Below are 17,561 nucleotides of genomic sequence, written 5' to 3' on the forward strand. Positions count from 1 at the left end.
TAGCTCCTTATTCATACAAAACTGAAAGCGCTGTCTAGCAAAGTTAACAATTTCTGATTTGATGCTTTGCTGGCGTACTTTCCGCTTCCAAGAAACGCGGGTGTACTGCTGGATCCAATAGTAGATGGTCCTCGATATTTCGGCGAACACCGTTACGCCATCAGATCGTGCTGGTGGAATGAAGTATCGGTTTTTTAAGTGGAGCCATCCATTGTTGCGGTGTTCTCTCAGCGTGGATCGTATGTGTTCAAGAATAATACGAAAATATAAACAGAACACTTAGTCTTAAATAACGCGTTTCGTACAGTTTTTGGACTGTTCATAGAGCTGCAACTTCGTGAGTTAAATGCCGCTTAGCTGTTAGTGGTTTGTGGTTTTTCGTATTGTACCGAGAAGAGGACCATGCTGAAACAGCTTGCACTCGGGAGAACCCTACTTGCATGCCCTGGCGGTGATGCAGATTTACTTTTATAATGGTTTCCTTAATTAGCATGATGCAGATGGCGGGACAGTTTCTTCGAAATGGATTTAGCTAGTTTCCTTCCTTATTCCCCAGCTCCCCCTCCCGGCCATCTTTCCAAGATGGCCGATGAACCTATAGACCCAATGGACGATGACTGTCCGCCTACTGATAGCGGCGGCAGTGCTCGCTCGAAGCCAGGCCCTCAGCGGCCTTCGAGGTGACCCCTTCTTTCATCTTCCTTTTTCTTTTCTTATGATGGCACTTATTCACTGGAATATTCGCAGCATTCACTCCAACCGAGAGGACTTGAAGTTGCTGCTCCGCTTGCACCGTCCGCTCGTCGTCGCCCTCCAGGAAACGAAGCTACGCCCTTGCGATCAAATTGCCTTGGCACACTACACCTCTGTGCGTTTTGACCTTCCCCCTGTGGTAGCTATCCCAGCTCATGGAGGGGTTATGTTGCTGGTCCGGGATGATACTTACTACGATCCCATCACGTTGCACACCGGCCTGCAGGCAGTTGCCATCCGCATTACTCTCCCCGCTTTTACATTTTCCATTTGTACCGTTTACACTCCATCGTCGTCTGCCGTTACCAGGGCAGACACGATGCAACTTACTGCTCAGCTACCTGCACCATTTTTGTTAACTGGAGACTTCAATGCCCACCATTCCCTTTGGGGCTCTCCAGCATCCTGCCCGAGGGGCTCCCTGTTAGCAGACCTTTTCAACCAGCTCAATCTTGTCTGCCTCAATACTGGCGCCCCTACTTTTCTTTCGGACACAACTCACACCTTTTCCCATTTAGACCTATCTATATGTACTACCCAACTTGCACGTCGGTTTGAGTGGTACTCACTTTCTGATCCATATTCGAGCGACCACTTCCCGTGTGTTATCCATCTCCTGCAGCATACCCCCTCTCTGTGCTCATCTAGTTGGAACATCTCCAAAGCAGACTGGGGGCTCTTCTCTTCCAGGGCGACCTTTCGGGATCAAACATTCACAAGCTGCGATAGTCAGGTCGCACACCTCACGGAAGTCATTCTCACTGCTGCTGAATATTCCATCCCTCACCCTACTTCTTCTCCACGTCGCGTACCGGTCCCCTGGTGGACCGCGGCATGTAGAGACGCTTTACGTGCTCGTCGACGTGCTTTACGCACCTTTCAACGCCAGCCTACAGTGGCGAATTGTATCAATTATAAGCGATTACGTGCACAGTGTCGTCGTATTATTAAAGAAAGCAAGAAAGCCAGCTGGGCTGCTTTCACAAGCACCTTCAACAGTTTTACTCCTTCTGTTGTCTGGGGTAGCCTGCGCCGGCTATCTGGCACTAAGGTCCACTCACCAGTTTCTGGCTTGACGGTCGCGAATGACGTCCTTGTGGCCCCTGCGGCTAATGCCTTCGGCCGCTTTTTCGCAGAGGTTTCGAGCTCCGCTCATTACCACCCTGCCTTCCTCCCCCGCAAACAGGCAGAGGAGGCTAGGCCACCTAACTTCCGCTCCTCGAATCGTGAAAGTTATAATGCCCCATTCACCATGCGGGAACTCGAAAACGCACTTGGCCGATCACGGTCCTCCGCTCCAGGGCCTGATTCTATTCATATTCAGATGCTGAAGAACCTTTCTCCTGCGGGTAAAGATTTTCTTCTTCGTACTTACAATCGCATCTGGATTGAGGGACATGTTCCCGCATGCTGGCGCGAGTCTATTGTCCCGATTCCTAAGCCGGGGAAGGACAAGCACTTGCCTTCCAGTTATCGACCCATCTCGCTTACCAGCTGTGTCTGTAAAGTGATGGAGCGAATGGTTCTCTCGATTGGTTTGGCTGCTCGAGTCTCGACGCCTACTTACCTATGTACAATGTGGATTTCGTAGGCGCCGGTCTGCTGTTGACCATCTGGTTACCTTGTCGACCTTCATTATGAATAACTTCTTGCGGAAGCGCCCGACCGCGGCTGTGTTCTTTGGTTTGGAGAAGGCTTACGACACCTGCTGGAGGGCGGGCATTCTCCGCACCATGCATACATGGGGCCTTCGCGGTCGCCTCCCTCTTTTTATTCGTTCCTTTTTAATGGATCGACAGTTCAGGGTACGTGTGGGTTCTGTCCTGTCACACCTTTCGCCAGGAGAATGTGGTGCCACCGGGCTCAGTTTTGAGCGTCACTCTTCGCCATAGCGATCAATCCAGTAATGGATTGCCTCCCAGGTGATGTATCAGGCTCCCTTTTCGTGGACGATTTTACCATCTATTGCAGCGCGCAGCGTACGTGTCTCCTGGAGCGCTGTCTTCAGCGTTCTCTTGACCGTCTTTACTCCTGGAGTGTCGCCAATGGCTTCCGTTTTTCTGCCGAGAAGACGGTCTGTATTAACTTCTGGCGCTACAAAGAGTTTCTCCCACCGTCCTTACGACTCGGTCCCGTTGCTCTCCCATTCGTGGAGACAACAAAATTTTTAGGTCTTACATTTGACAGGAAACTTAGTTGGTCTCCACATGTCTTATTTGGCTGCCCGTTGTACCCGTTCTCTCAATGTCCTCCGTGTTCTCAGTGGTATTTCGTGGCGAGCGGATCGAACCGTCCTACTTCGCCTATATCGGTCGATCGTCCGCTCCAAGCTGGATTATGGGAGCTTCGTATACTCCTCTGCACGGCCATCCATCTTACGCCGCCTCAACTCCATACAACATCGGGGTTTACGACTTGCGATCGGAGCGTTTTATACTAGTCCCGTCGAGAGTCTTCATGCTGACGCTGGTGAGTTGCCACTCACCTACCGGCGCGATATACTGCTTTGTCGGTATGCCTGTCGGCTACTGGCAATGCCCGACCACCCGTCTTATCGTTCATTTTTGATGACTCTCTCGACAGTCAATACGGGTTGTATGTCTCCGCCCTGCTACCCCCTGGAGTTCGCTTTCGTCGCCTCCTTAAACACCTTAATTTTTCACTCCCTGCCACCTTTCGAGTGGGCGAGAGCCACACGCCACCTTGGCTCCAGGCTCAGGTTCGCGTCCACCTTGACCTCTGCTCGCTCCTGAAGGAGGTTACCCCCGGTTCAGTCTACCATTCCCGTTTCGTCGAACTTCGTTCGAAGTTCATTAATATGACCTTCATTTATACAGATGGCTCTAAGACCAATGACGGGGTCGGGTGTTGTTTTATTGTCGGGGCACAAAGTTTCCAATATCGGCTCCATGGCCATTGTTCGGTCTTCACAGCTGAGCTCTTTGCCCTCTACCAGGCTGTCCTTTACATCTGCCGCCACCGACATTCTGCATATGTCATCTGCTCCGATTCCCTGAGCGCTATCCAGAGCCTCGGTGATCCGTACCCGGTTCACCCTTTCGTGCACCGGATCCAACGCTCTCTTCAGCAGCTGGTGGACGTCGGTTCTCCGGTTAGCTTTATGTGGGTTCCTGGCCATGTCGGTATCCCTGGGAACGAAGCTGCAGATGCCGCGGCCAAGGCTGCGGTCCTCCAGCCTCGGACAGCTTCTTGTTGCGTCCCTTCGTCAGATTGTAGCAGGGTAATTTGTCGGCGCATTGTATCGCTGTGGCATGCCGATTGGGCTGCACTTCCAGACAACAAGCTTCGGGCCTTGAAAGCTCTTCCCGTGGCTTGGACGTCCTCCTCACGCCCTTCTCGGCGGGAGGAGGTAGTTTTGGCCCGGTTGCGAATTGGCCACTGCCGGTTCAGCCATCGCCATCTCCCGACGGCTGCGCCGGCGCCGTTCTGCCCATGTGGGCAATTGCTGACGGTCCGCCACATTTTAACGTCCTGTCCGGATTTTAACACCCTGCGTCTTGATCTTGGCCTACCCTGTACTGTAGAAGCCATTTAAGCGGATGACCCACGAGCAGCTGCTCGCGTTCTTCATTTTATCAATTTGACAACCCTCTCAAAGGACATTTGATTATGCTGTTTTCTTTTTTAATCCTATGCCTGTCAGTATGTCTTTCGTCGTGTATTCCGTTTCGTTGCTGTTTTAAACTTGACTCGCGGTGCCTTCCTAAAGTAGTCTGGGCGCTAATGACCGTTGACGTTTTGCGCCCTAAAACCACAAAAAAAAAAATTCCTTATTCCCCAAGTATAACTGCACTGTCTCTAATAACTTACTCGTTATTGGAACAAAGTTTTAACATTCCTCCTTCCCTCCTGTGTTCGTATAACTGGGACTTACTCGTCAGTGAGAGATCTCCAGAATGTCTGAAATAGCTTTTCCTGTAAGTTTTGTAATCTTCATGTTACGAGCGTACACAATGGCTGACAAGGCAGTTCAATGTTTCACCAACAAATGTCTGATTCTACCCAGCTTACATTTAATTTGGTTGGATTGCAAACTGTAAAGGTTTTATCACATTCTTTCCTTATTGGGCGTCTTAACTTTCTTGGGCTAATGTAAGAGTCCGTTCGTTGCAGAGGTGACTCGTAGCTGTCTCAGGTTCGAGCTGTATAGTGTCAGCTCTACCTGCTGACATCGTAGTGACGAATCAACCCACTACAGTGGTGATTCTGCTGTGAGATGGTTCAGAGCAACCATGTAACGCGATTTAGAAGTTATTAAACATGTAAGATGAGGGAAGTCGCAGTAATAAGGTACTCTATATTCCAGATTAGCTATAAAGATGGATACCGCAGTATCATAGAGATCTTCCACCACATTTGCGCAAGAGCTTGTGGGCGAACGCCGGGCATTTGCCATGCCCGCCCCTTCGCCAGGTAGCTTCAGTAGCGATCCCTCAGGTAAGGGACGCCCTTCCCCGCACTACCTCTGCCCGCTTTCAAACCTCCGTCTCCACACCTTACTCCATAAAACCAGTACGTAAGGGACCTTCTTTTTCGACATCGTGGTCAAATACAGAGCTTCTTTTCCGAAATCGAAATATTTATAACTTTTGGGAAACGAAAGCAATACAGACGTTTGTCAGTATGTAATTGGTTCTGCCAAGTATAAATAGAGATTCCTCTGTACGGTAGCTTCCTTTCACGCTTACTGATTGCGATGGAAACAGTCCATCGGCATGGGAGCAACAAGAAAGGAACGATGAAACGAGATTGCAAATGCAGGCTAATCATTTCTTTTTTATCACTACATTTGTGCCTACTTTAATTAAAATTGCATACCCAAAAGACAATAGGGAAAGAATAAATTGGTCTGTGAATGTTCGAAAAGAACGACATACTCCATATTAATTTACTCTAAAAACATTAGTTAATAAAGTGTAGCGGGGCAATGTTCAAAACATGACTGAAAGTACGTTCACTAAATACAGATAAGATCGTCTATGATATGTCATCTAAAGTCGACATGCAATTTTAAAATGTTAGAAATAAGGAAATGAAGTAATACAGAATGCTACGCTTGTAACGTACGTTGTTCTACATTGTTTAGCTCTGGTATTTACAGGGTCACAGAGAAAGCATCTTAGGTTCTGGAGAGAAAAATAATGTAAGCTCACAATCGACTTTGAAGCAGATAGTTCCTGTGACTTAGTATGGGCAGAGGTTACATTCGACAACCTGAATAAATTAATAACTGGCTCCTTTTACCGACCCCCTGTGTCAGATGAAACAGTTGCTGAACAGTTCAAAGAAAAGAAAACTTGAGTCTCTTCACAAATAGGTACCCTAATCATACGATTATAGTTGGCAGTTACTTCAATCTGCCTTCCGCATGTTGACAAAAATACATTTTGATACCCTATTGTAAATAGAAAACATCTTCCATTGTTCTAAATGCTTTTTTAAAATATAATTTTTAACAATCAGTTGACAAGGCCATTCAAATTGTACATGGTTACGAAAACACACTTGACCTCTTCGCCGCAAATAATCCTGAGCATCACGACGGATACAGGGATTACTGAACACGCAGTCGTAGAGAGGCTCACTTCCGTAACAAAGAAATTTACCAAAACTAAACGCGAAATATATTTATAAAAGCAGCTAAATATTCGGGTGACGTCTAAGAGTCTCCAATCCTTCCAAACTATGTAAATGAAGACCATATGTGGCTTAAGTTCAAAGAAATAGTGTCAACAGCACTAGAGATATTCGTACCAAATAAATTAATAAGAGACGGAATTGATCCCCCATGGTACACAAAACACGACAGAAAGCTGTTGCAGGAGTATAATTTAGACGAACGCAAACGGATTTCAATGAGAGATTCATTTAATAGTTTCCACAACGAAACTCGCTCTAGAAATGTGGCGGAAAATCCAAAGAGATACTGGTCCCATGTTAAGTAAACCAGCGGAAAGGCTCAGTAAGTACCTTTACTGTGCGACAGCGACGGTAATGTTACTGATGACAGTGTATAAAATAAATAAATAAAATAAAATAAAATATTAATTATGTATAATAGTGATAGTGATTGGTTGTAATAAACGTTGCCTTATCTGGAGCGTGGACTTTTAATTATTCGGTATCAGACGCTTGACAATGGCTATTTGGAAAAGGCAATGTAACTCGTAGATGACCGTGAAAGAAAACTAAAATAATCGGACTTCGTAATTAAATCGTTTCCAAAGACTGCTGCGGTAGGTACGGACTCATGATCTAATCTCAATATTACAATGATTTGCCAGCCATGCCAATACGTCGTACAGAGGTGATTGTCTACTAAACATAAAAGAGTTACACAGTTAGTTAAATCAGATATATTCAATGAAATAGCCTACAGTTCATAATCCTACTTACTTTCATAAATATAAATTCATTACAGAATCGAGTGCCTAGTGTGGGTGCAACTCGCAGTATTCTTCTATAACATGAAAATATGGCGGTGTGCCAGACAATAAAATAAAATACGTGCTTCTCGCACCACTTCTACCAGAGCTCTCCCTCTCCCTCTTCTCTTAAACAGACATAAGAGTAACGTAATTATTCTTTTGTCTTTATCAGCGACACAGCGCTGCAGTTGTGTGCCAAAGGCTTTATTTATTAGTCACTGATTATTTATTTAATTAATATTTCGCGTTTCCGCGGAAACTCACGCTCGGCATGCAAATGTGCCTTTATAAGTGCCACTAAAGCGGAGTTAGTAAAGGAATTTTCCGAAATTCCTCCACCAAAAAAGTAGTAAATATTCCAGGATTCGAAATGAGAACAGCTGCAAACATAATTTAGAAGTAGATATCCCTGGTGTTGCAAAGCAACTGAAAATAAACTGTCAGTGACGGAGGAAATGATCAAATATATTTTCAAAAGTCTCTAATGTATAAGAGAAGTAGGTCTAATACATTTGTTTCCGATGTTCTTTAGTAACAATTAATTTTCAGTAGCAAGCTCCCTGCTTTTACTGACCTTTTTAAAGGACTATATCTATGTACCTAAGTCGATTTACATCTACTATAAATGTCTGGAGCTAAACTTAAATAAAAAATATTTGAGGTGCCAAAATTGTCAACCTTAGCATCAGATCAGTTTTGGGATGTCTATTTTAGGTGCAATAAAAAAGTACAGTTCCCATTTTCTTTTACGAAAGCCTATACTATCAGTTTAACAAACCATGATGTTTTAGGTGATAGTTGCGATTCTGAAGCTTCAGAAAATTTTTAGAACCCACAATTACTTAATAGTATGGCCGTAACATTGGAAGGTAGAAAAATGTCATCTAAACGTGACATTTGGGATTCTTTTGTGAGGGTTGAAACACTTTCTAATTTTTACATTAAAGGCTGATTCGCATCACACTTTGCACAGGCTTTGGACCGTGAAAATGACCATCTAACATTCTGGCGTATGTAAAATCAGCCTAAACACGCTGAACTAATGTACACTCTATTTACAATTACAGCTTAATATTAGCTCCGATAATGCTGCTTCAATGTTTTAATAATTGTATCTCGGTAACCTGCGAGGACTCAGTGGTCTTCATAATTTTTAATACAGTGTTTATTTTTAACGTATTTTAGTCCAGTTTCTGAATATGGGCAATGGCTTTCAAGCAAGGCCTAATGTTGCCAGTCTCTTTACGATTCTCTCTATCCTGTCGTCCAGCTTAAAGTACTTCTTCCTCTTCTTACCTTCAAGATTCATTTCCAATTTCATGTACATTCAGTTTGTGAGCTCTGCTTCCTATTTCAAGCATTCCACCAAATAGTTGATTTTAGGGTGAGGGTTTCCAATATTATTTTGTGCCACCCTTCAACAGCATTCGTCGTTTGGTGTCTTTTTCCGTAACAGTCCCACATTTCTATTGTGATATCCTCATTCTCTAGCCAGTTATCCACAAAGCAGTAAAAAAATTGAGAGAAACTTCTGTTATCAGGAGCTTCTGCATGAATCTCAATCCATCCATTGCTTACGTCCTCCAGTTTTACAACTGCCAGCGCTGCACACATGCTGACGTGAAGTCTTAAATCGTCGTTCTAGCGGTACTCCTCAGACCGAGAACTCGATTTCTCCATAAACTCTTCTTCATATGGAAATAGAATCCATTTATTTCAGTTGTGGGAAAAACTTGACGATTGGCAGATATCGCAGCTGCCTCAAAGTCCACTTTTACTCGTTTAGGACACCACTCAGACTGCCTGTTTTATTAGACGAAACAGACGAACATATGTATCTTTCTTATTAGGGAGCAGTGCAAATACAGTAGGAAGAATGTTTCTTTAATGGGCCTGCTAAGTCTACTTGTATGGTGTAGATCTGTGCAAACTGCTTCTGCATCTCTTAAATGTTCCAACCATACAAAAATGGGAACATGTTTTTAAAATTCCTTTTCCTTTGCTTGCACTAAAAATCATTATTCTCACCTCTAATCTATCGTCTTCCAGAAGAAAATTACTGCCATTTTAATAGATCTTTATGAAGATCCATTTCATAAGAGTTCTTACTCGCTTGTTGGTTCCCCCACTCTTGACTCAATCGACGACGCATGGTTCTCTTCATAGGTTCTGAATTAGGCGTCATTGTAACAGTCATAAACTTTATTATGTAGATTTCCCGTTTCATCCGCGTATATCTCCAATAACTGTGTAGTTTCTTCTCGAGACCTTCTCTTCGCTCTTTCCACTTGCTTTCTCACTTTCAGAGCTGCATCGTCTGGTGGTCCACGGAGATGTTCTAATACGTTCAACACTTCCCTTTCCTCGAAAGCAGCTTTCCCTTGCAATGATCCGCTTTTTGGCGGAAGCACATCCATGTAACACTACCTTCTTTAGATTCCCTCTGTTTCAGATACGCATAACCTTTCTAATGAGGAGGCCTGCCCTTGTTCGTTGTAATAACTTCCATACTGATTGTCACGTTAGGAACTTCGAAAGCAAACTGGATGGGCGGGCGGGTGAGGAGGAGGGGGGAGACAAGGGACCGAACCCTTCGGAGCAGGTAAAACCGTGGCAAATGTGCGGCGTGTTAACCGTCTGGACACCCTTGTTGGCTGTAGCCATTGTTCGAAACTGTTTCCACTCCTCTCTCTCTCCAGAATCTGATTGGATCACAAACATAGGGCAACTGAATGCTGGTCCTTGATCCTTCGGCTGCTGTAGCTGTGCGCCCTTGAGGTCGCCTAAGCCGTTTCCCTGCGCAGTAGCCACCCCCGCCAACTGCTGTCTCTGCTTGAGACCTTCGCTCAGCTGACCTCGTATTTCTGGAGCCAGGGCGGTCACGACTGCCTGGCAGTCAGGCTGTGATCACTGACGTTAAGACTAAACGCTGTATCTGGATACTAACTTTACAGCTTCTTAGGCTTTCATTTACATTTGCCTCCTTCGAATCCTGAGACGGTTTCTATACATCAGAGTTTTGGGATACTGATACTTACCAGGTTTTTGTATGTAATTTACGAAGTGAACGCTGGAGAATGCGTAACGATAAGACGTTGACGTCCGTATGTACCAGCACAATAATTTGCCTGAAAATAACATTAGAGGGAAAAGACTGGATGCCGAGACACACTTCATAAGCTAATCTCTGTTTCGACCTCGTTAACTCGATAAATTATCCTCAGGGAAACTTGAAAACCAGAAAGTAAAAATTACTGAATTCCTTTTGTGGGACGCAGTTGTTAGATGGTAGAAATATCTTGTTCGTGACAGCTCTATATACGTAAATAACATGTTTCGTACGTGTCCGCCCCGATAGCTGAATGCACCCTCGTTGATAGCGTGGCTCATCGTTACACATGTGGAGATCGGATTGTCAACTGGAGGTGGACTAGGGAGAAAGTGGCTCAAATAACAAGAACTTAAGCAAACAATGTACCGACTACCATTTTATTCAGACCGGAAGTAAGTTACTACCCTCAGGCAAAAAATAACAGTGATTTGGTTAATGGGAAAATATAAAAGTTCTTGAAAACACTGGGAGCGATGAACGTAAGGAGTGAAAGATGTATATGGAAAATGAATTCGAGAAAACACTTCAGTATCAGAATCACAATATGAAATATAGTAACATAGACCATAACATAGATGAACTCCAGTGGAAGACTGCAGGAGAGACTCTCAGTAGCTCGGTACCAGCTTTTGTTGAAATTTCGATAACGTATGTTCACCGAGGAGCCAAGCAGTACATTGCTCCCTCCTACGCATATCTCGCGAAGAGACCATGAGGATAAGAGATTAGAGCCCACACAGAGGCATACCGACAATCTTTCTTTCCACGAAGAATACGAGACTGGAATAGAAGGGAGAACCGATAGAGGTATTAAAGGTACCCTCCGCCACACACAGTCAGGTGGCTTACGGAGCGTCAATGTAGCTGTAGAACATGCTCCGAAATGTCTTCAACAGAATGGGTATAGGTTGGGAAATGTATTCCTTGTAGAGGGGATGGGTCACGTTCCCGACCCTAACCTCATCTCCATGCCACACATGAACAGTAAATCAGTAGTACAGCAGATGAAAATATGACGGCAAACATCTGGTGTCTGATACAAAGGAAGATATTAAACTCCCTAACGATGCGTTTAGAAGGCTGGAGCTGACAAAAACAAGGCAGGGGAAGAGTCTGCGATGTCGCTGTTCGGTACTGCTCTCCTGTCCACGTAATTTACCCTGGAAGGAACACACATTAAGGATTTACTGAATGATTAATTTGGGTCTGGGAAATGATGAGGAACCTCAGGCTGCAGAAGAAGAAAATGTGCATGCTGATCTGCCACCAGTTGAAGGTGACATTGAAGGTGCTAAATGTGTGCTGCTGCTAAAGACTGAATATCATTCCTCATTCTTTAAATGCTGTAACTGACTGCAATTATGCGACTGTCATTTCATTGTAAGCTAGCCATATTTGTTACTGTGTTTTTGGATTTGAAAAACAAGTCAGCGTGACTGACTGCCGTCATAAGGGGCCTAGGTTCGATTCCCGACTGAGTCGTGATTTTCTCCGCTAAGGGATCGGTGTTGTCTTCATCATTTCATCCCCATCTGGCGCGCAGCTCGCCCAATGTGGCGTCGAATGTGACAAGATGTGCACCAAGGCGGACGGCCTTGCCCCGTAAGGGACCTCCCGGCCAATGACGCCAAACGCTCGTTTCCTTTCTCGTACAGAACATCCTACATATACGTAACATCTCCGTATATAAAAATGAACTGCTGTGCGTTGCTCACTGAAACTCAGAAATGGCTTAACCGATTTGGATGAGTCTTCTTGTTGCTCTCATTGTTAAGGCAAATATTGTGAAAAGAAAAGTTTGGAAAAGTTGCCTAGTAAATTGGAAAGTTCTGGGAATACTGAAAGGGCTAATTTCCATGGGATTTTCCTCAATTTTCCTTACTTAAGATTGGAAAGATGGATAGGAATAACTTCCAGAATGAGGTTTTCACTCTCCAGCGGAGTGTGCGCTGATATGAAACTTCATGGCAGATTAAAACTGTGTGCCGGACCGAGACTCGAACTCGGGACCTTTGCCTTTAGCGGGCAAGTGCTCTACCAACTGAGCTACCCAAGTACGACTCACGCCCCGTCCTTACAGCTTTACTGCCGCCAGTACCTCGCCTCCTACTTTGCAAACTTTACAGAAGCTCTCCTGCGAACCTTGCAGAACTAGCACTCCTGAAAGGAAGGATATTGCGGAGACATGGCTTAGCCACAGCCTGGGGTATGTTTCCAGAATGAGCCATGTCTCCGCAATATCCTTCCTTTCAGGAGTGCTAGTTCTGCAAGGTTCGCAGGAGAGCTTCTGTAAAGTTTGGAGGGTACGAGGTGGGGTACTGGCAGAAGTAAAGCTGTGAAGACGGGGCGTGAGTCGTGCTTGGGTAGCTCAGTTGGTAGAGCACTTGCCCGTGGAAGGCAAAGGTCCCGAGTTCGAGTCTCGGTCCGGCATACAGTTTTAATCTGCCAGGAAGTTTCAGGAATAACTTTGTTTCGTTTATTGTGGTCTTGGAGTACAAGCAGTCTTTCTCCGTTTTTCAGCACAGACTGCATGTTTAACATGTTAGTACAGCAGGTGTTTGTGAGCTAAGTAATTAAGTTTTTGAAAGGCTCTTAAAGCTCAGTTAATTCTGGGTTTTTATTTATTTACTTTCATATCCATTTATTTGTTCGTGTTTTCGCACTCTCCCATCCCTTACCATCCCTTACGATCGGGGCTTTGGACCAGCAATACAAAAAATTTTATTTTTGTACTTTCAATTGAATTAAAACCTTTTTCAGAAGTACGGTCTTCATTTCCTCTTTACTATGTACAAACGTAGCTAAAAGTTCTTCCCTGTGTGGTATATTTCAAAACATGGCACAACACGCAAGGGTACGTTGCATGTTTTCCATTCATACTTCGTTTCTTGGGGCACATTATGTATCGAACAGGCTGCACATATATTCCATAGTCAGCGTTTCTAAGCCTGGTCACTTGGAATGGCATTCGGAAAGTGCCTTCCAGTAAAGAGAGGATTCTCATCGGAGCATCTTCGTTCCCTCCCTTTTCCACTCTGTAGCTAATTTTTCCAAGTTCTTGTACGGGACATCAATGGATAATTTGTTAGTGATATTTTTCTCAATGTCACCGACATGTGAAAATTGCAAGAATTCAAAAACCAACGTTCCGCTACATGAGAACCTTTTTGTACCATTTAACAGATTTATGAAAAAGGTCAAACAGCATAATAATGCGTCAGAGCAGTGTATTGTGCCCATACTCGCATAGTAGTAAAGACACTGCAGCCTCATTACTTTCTCAAGAATCATTATCACTATAATTATTCAAAATGCCAATTTCATGGTCACCCCTTGCAACTCTAGTATCTATTCGTCAGTGCAACCACACCGACGTGCAATTTTTGTGTGGAACTCCAAAGTGATAGCCCTCTAAAAATCCTGACGAAAAAGCCAGAAAGAACATCAAAAAAGCTGAATGCAGACGATCACAAGAACCTGCTAGCGTGAATGTTGAGCAGAAATTGTGAAATCTGACTGGGACCACTGAATCTGAAGGTCACAGCCGAAGTCGCAATAGCAAGTTTGTGCAGAATCTGTCACTTGGTTGCACTCCCAGTCGCGAAAATCCGAAGTCTCGTAACAGGACATCCACTCTCATACAAAGCCAGTCAGCATCCCTATCCACTGACCAAACATAACCTCCACTCTTGCATTTCAGCAGCTGACAATGTCTCCTAGCACGATATCCACTGATGATGTCACCAAACATGAGCCGATGAGATCAATTACCTCCCCAGTACATAAAAGTAACACTTTCTCCAACACTTCCACATGTCTAGTGTAATTGAAATGTGATGAAAAACTGAAAATAAGTCACTGGAACTGAACCATCATTCCCACACTACTTACTACTCCTTCAAACAGGGGAATGAGTGAAACACAGTAATGTTCGTTTATCGCACTTCAAAATACCGTCAACAAGGTTAATATTAATCAATCTGATCATTATAAATATCTCTGTGTGGAGTTCTTCCTGGTAAATCACGCTTGACGTAGCGTTACTACAGCATAACCATTTGTAAGGCATCCGGATTTTACGGACCTTCCATTAGCTTGATCCATAACAGTAAGAGATCTCAGAAAATATCAACAACTGAATTGCAGTAATCTTATGTACCGAAAACTAACAAAACATCTACGAATATATGGACAGGACATGAATAAAGTTACAGAAACTTATTTTGGAGACGAACTGAGCAGTTGGTTAATAGCATCGATAAAACCCACTTAAAAAAAAAAGCAAGCTTCAGCACAGATTGGGATCGGGCCAGAACAGTACATAATTCCTTTTAACGTAAATACGGCTTTAACAGGGCTAGGCTGCGACCCGGCAAGAAAAATAAAATTCACCTCTAACGAGACGGCGATTGGTTGAAGCCATACTGGGTGATTCAGATTCAATACAGTGGGGAGATCACCATTATATTGGAACTTGACGATAGAGATAGATTCAGGGAATGTTGTACACAATGAAAGGCTACCTGTTAACATTGTATGCAATGAAAATCAACACTCGGTTACTATACTAAAGTGATGATTCAGTTGAGAAGGCAAACATTTAGTTCACTGACATTTATTTTTCCAAACACACACAAGACAGGTCTAGTTAAACCTAAACAGATTATTTTCTAATAATGTAAACAGATGGTTTAAGACCACAATGGACAAGGATCGTGGGTGGCAAAGGTGAGTCGTATACACTGGCCCTCAAAATGTGTACAACGCTCTCCGTGTTAATCTGACGCTGATCAGACTTCGACTTGTCCAGTCTACCTTAGGCTATGTGGGTACAGCTGAGAGCAAGTGGCGACTGGGGTTTTTACGCCTAGACAAGGCCGGAGCAGCAGTACTTTACCCTGTTCGCTTTGTGCAGCGATGTAACTTGGAGCTAGCGAGTCATGTGAGGCATGGCAAGACGTAAGGCGGCACCCACAAAAGAAATGAAAAATCCCACGATCTAGCGAGCAGGCAGATGGATGGCAATTTACTCCCTACTAGAGCCCTGAAATCGTGAAATATTTCAGTGTGTGACTCACCAATTCGCTGGTCATACCAAGGACCAATGCGGCTGACTTACACAGCAGAGTGCAAAAAGATACAAACGTCAAGATTGGTAAACCAAATCGTATAAGTCTGCACACGGCAAACGAGTAGTCAGATGTCTGAAGTCATACTGTCGGTACAGTGAAAACTTCACCACAGGCTCTCCAGTTTAACTCCTCACAAGTTGAGTCAGTCTTAGGACTTGTCCCAAGTACCAAGCACACATGTAAGAACTTCGACCAGAAATTGCTTAGACCGAAGTCCAGAGCCAGATAAAAAAATTCCTTTTTCGGCACGGTATACAAACTACTTCACTGAACGTATAAGGGTGATTCAAAAGTTGATGTAACTGTAGACAAGGAGTACTAACGGATTGGTGGTAGGGGACACTACGTAACAGAACGAAGAAAATTACAGGAGGCAGGTGCATTGGTGGTCCTAATTTTTCTGTGCATTAGTGTACATAACTGTTCCTGAAGAAAATTTAAACTTTCTCTAAAAAAAATAATTCTTGCAGCAAATATTCCCACTCGTCTTCTGCCTCCTTAGATTCCTTACCATGCAGCCATGTCAACCGAGCTATAATTTCTGAATGAGTAAATGATTCTGTAGTCAATGTTGGTTACACGATCTTAGAAAGTGATGAATAAATAACAAAAATTTTTATTGGCTTTGTCTTCACAAAAAGAACGGCTTCCGGTGGTTCGACCATGGCAGATACCGACAGTCTCATTCAGCTTCTGTTAACACTGTAGTTCAAAAATCATCGTTGACTGGGTTGTTAATGTCTGGTGCGTATGTTAGTGGAGTGATGCGCAACGAACGATCGACCACATGGAACGACAGTGTATCTAACTATAAAGGGAGTGGAAACAATTTGACTATGCCGTGATCTGGCAAATTACGATGTGACCGTTCTATGTTATAATTTGGCTACCCAATGATCAACCACGGTCACTATTACTAGCATGGCGCCGACCACGTGTTCTAAGACCAACTTCACACACAAACATTTCTGGAGTTTTTTCGACCAAAGTAAATCACACGCATTCGAATATACTTCGTTGCAGTTTATTTGCGCGATAGAATTTGTACATTGGAACTATTGATGCTGCTTTGTAGGTTACGACACCACGTGCCTTTGTACAAAGGATGGGAGCCTACTGTTTCCACATAAAATTTGCGAAATAAACGAGAAAGCAATCAGTACGTCCATTCATTTCCCTACATAATCTGAAGCTGGAAATGAAATACAATTAGTTCAAATATTCAAATACCTTTCTCCCTGTGAACAGACGAGCTGAGGGCACTTCCGCTCACCCGTCCTATAATATGGCGGGCACCCGGAGGGCTTCCTGGGCCTCGGTGGAGAAGATGGTCGAACCACTTTTGTTCACTATAGCAACGTCATACTCAAGACGTAGTCCCCACCTGGCGAGTTGTCCTGTTGGATCCTTACCACATTTTCTTCCTGTAGTTCAGTAGTTTTCCTCGGCTTTGTGTCCTGGAAGCATAGGCTATGACCTATTTGATCTGCAATTTGCACCAGAACAGCACCGATCCCGTACATGCTGGCATCTGTGTGCAATTATGTAGGTGCTCTCTCATCATACAAAGTACAGGGTCAGTGGTCAGAGCTTTTCGCAGCACATAGAAAGAACCTTGTTCAGCACCACCCCACATAAATTTCGCATCTGCTTTTAACAAGTATTGGAGTGGCCTGGCTTTGATACAAAGGTCTTCGATAAACTGACAGTTATAAGAGCGTAATACGAAAAAGCTTCTCACATGTCTAATAGTTTAAGGAATAGGCAATTCCGTTATAGACAGGACCTTTTCTGGGTCTTGCGCATGCCTTCGTTGCACCCAAGGAGTAAAGGTATTTTGATTTCTTTTGCTCCAAAGAGACACTCATTGGATTAAGTTCGTCTGCCTTGTTTGAGAAACTTCAGAAAGACCCTCAGTCTTTTTACGTGTTCATCAAATGTCTCTGAGAACACTGTCAACTAAACACACACACATCGTCCACTTCAGGCGACTTAGATTATCCATCATCCGCTCACAAGGTGCTGGTGCATTACACACACCAAATAGCATTACCTTAAACTCGTACAGGCCCCCAAGGGTGATGAAGGCAACCTTTTTCACGATCACCCTCTTCT

The 17,561-nt window shown here is 44.1% G+C and overlaps 1 non-coding gene across 1 annotated transcript; it reads left to right on the top strand.

The window, feature by feature from the left end:
* Positions 1-12,670: 12,670 nt before the first annotated feature.
* Positions 12,671-12,745, top strand: Trnap-ugg (transfer RNA proline (anticodon UGG)). Its single transcript has one exon. It is a non-coding gene; the product is annotated as a tRNA-Pro (tRNA).
* Positions 12,746-17,561: the final 4,816 nt, after the last annotated feature.

Source organism: Schistocerca nitens, chromosome 2, assembly GCF_023898315.1.
Source record: "Schistocerca nitens isolate TAMUIC-IGC-003100 chromosome 2, iqSchNite1.1, whole genome shotgun sequence".
NCBI classification, from domain to species: domain Eukaryota; kingdom Metazoa; phylum Arthropoda; class Insecta; order Orthoptera; family Acrididae; genus Schistocerca; species Schistocerca nitens.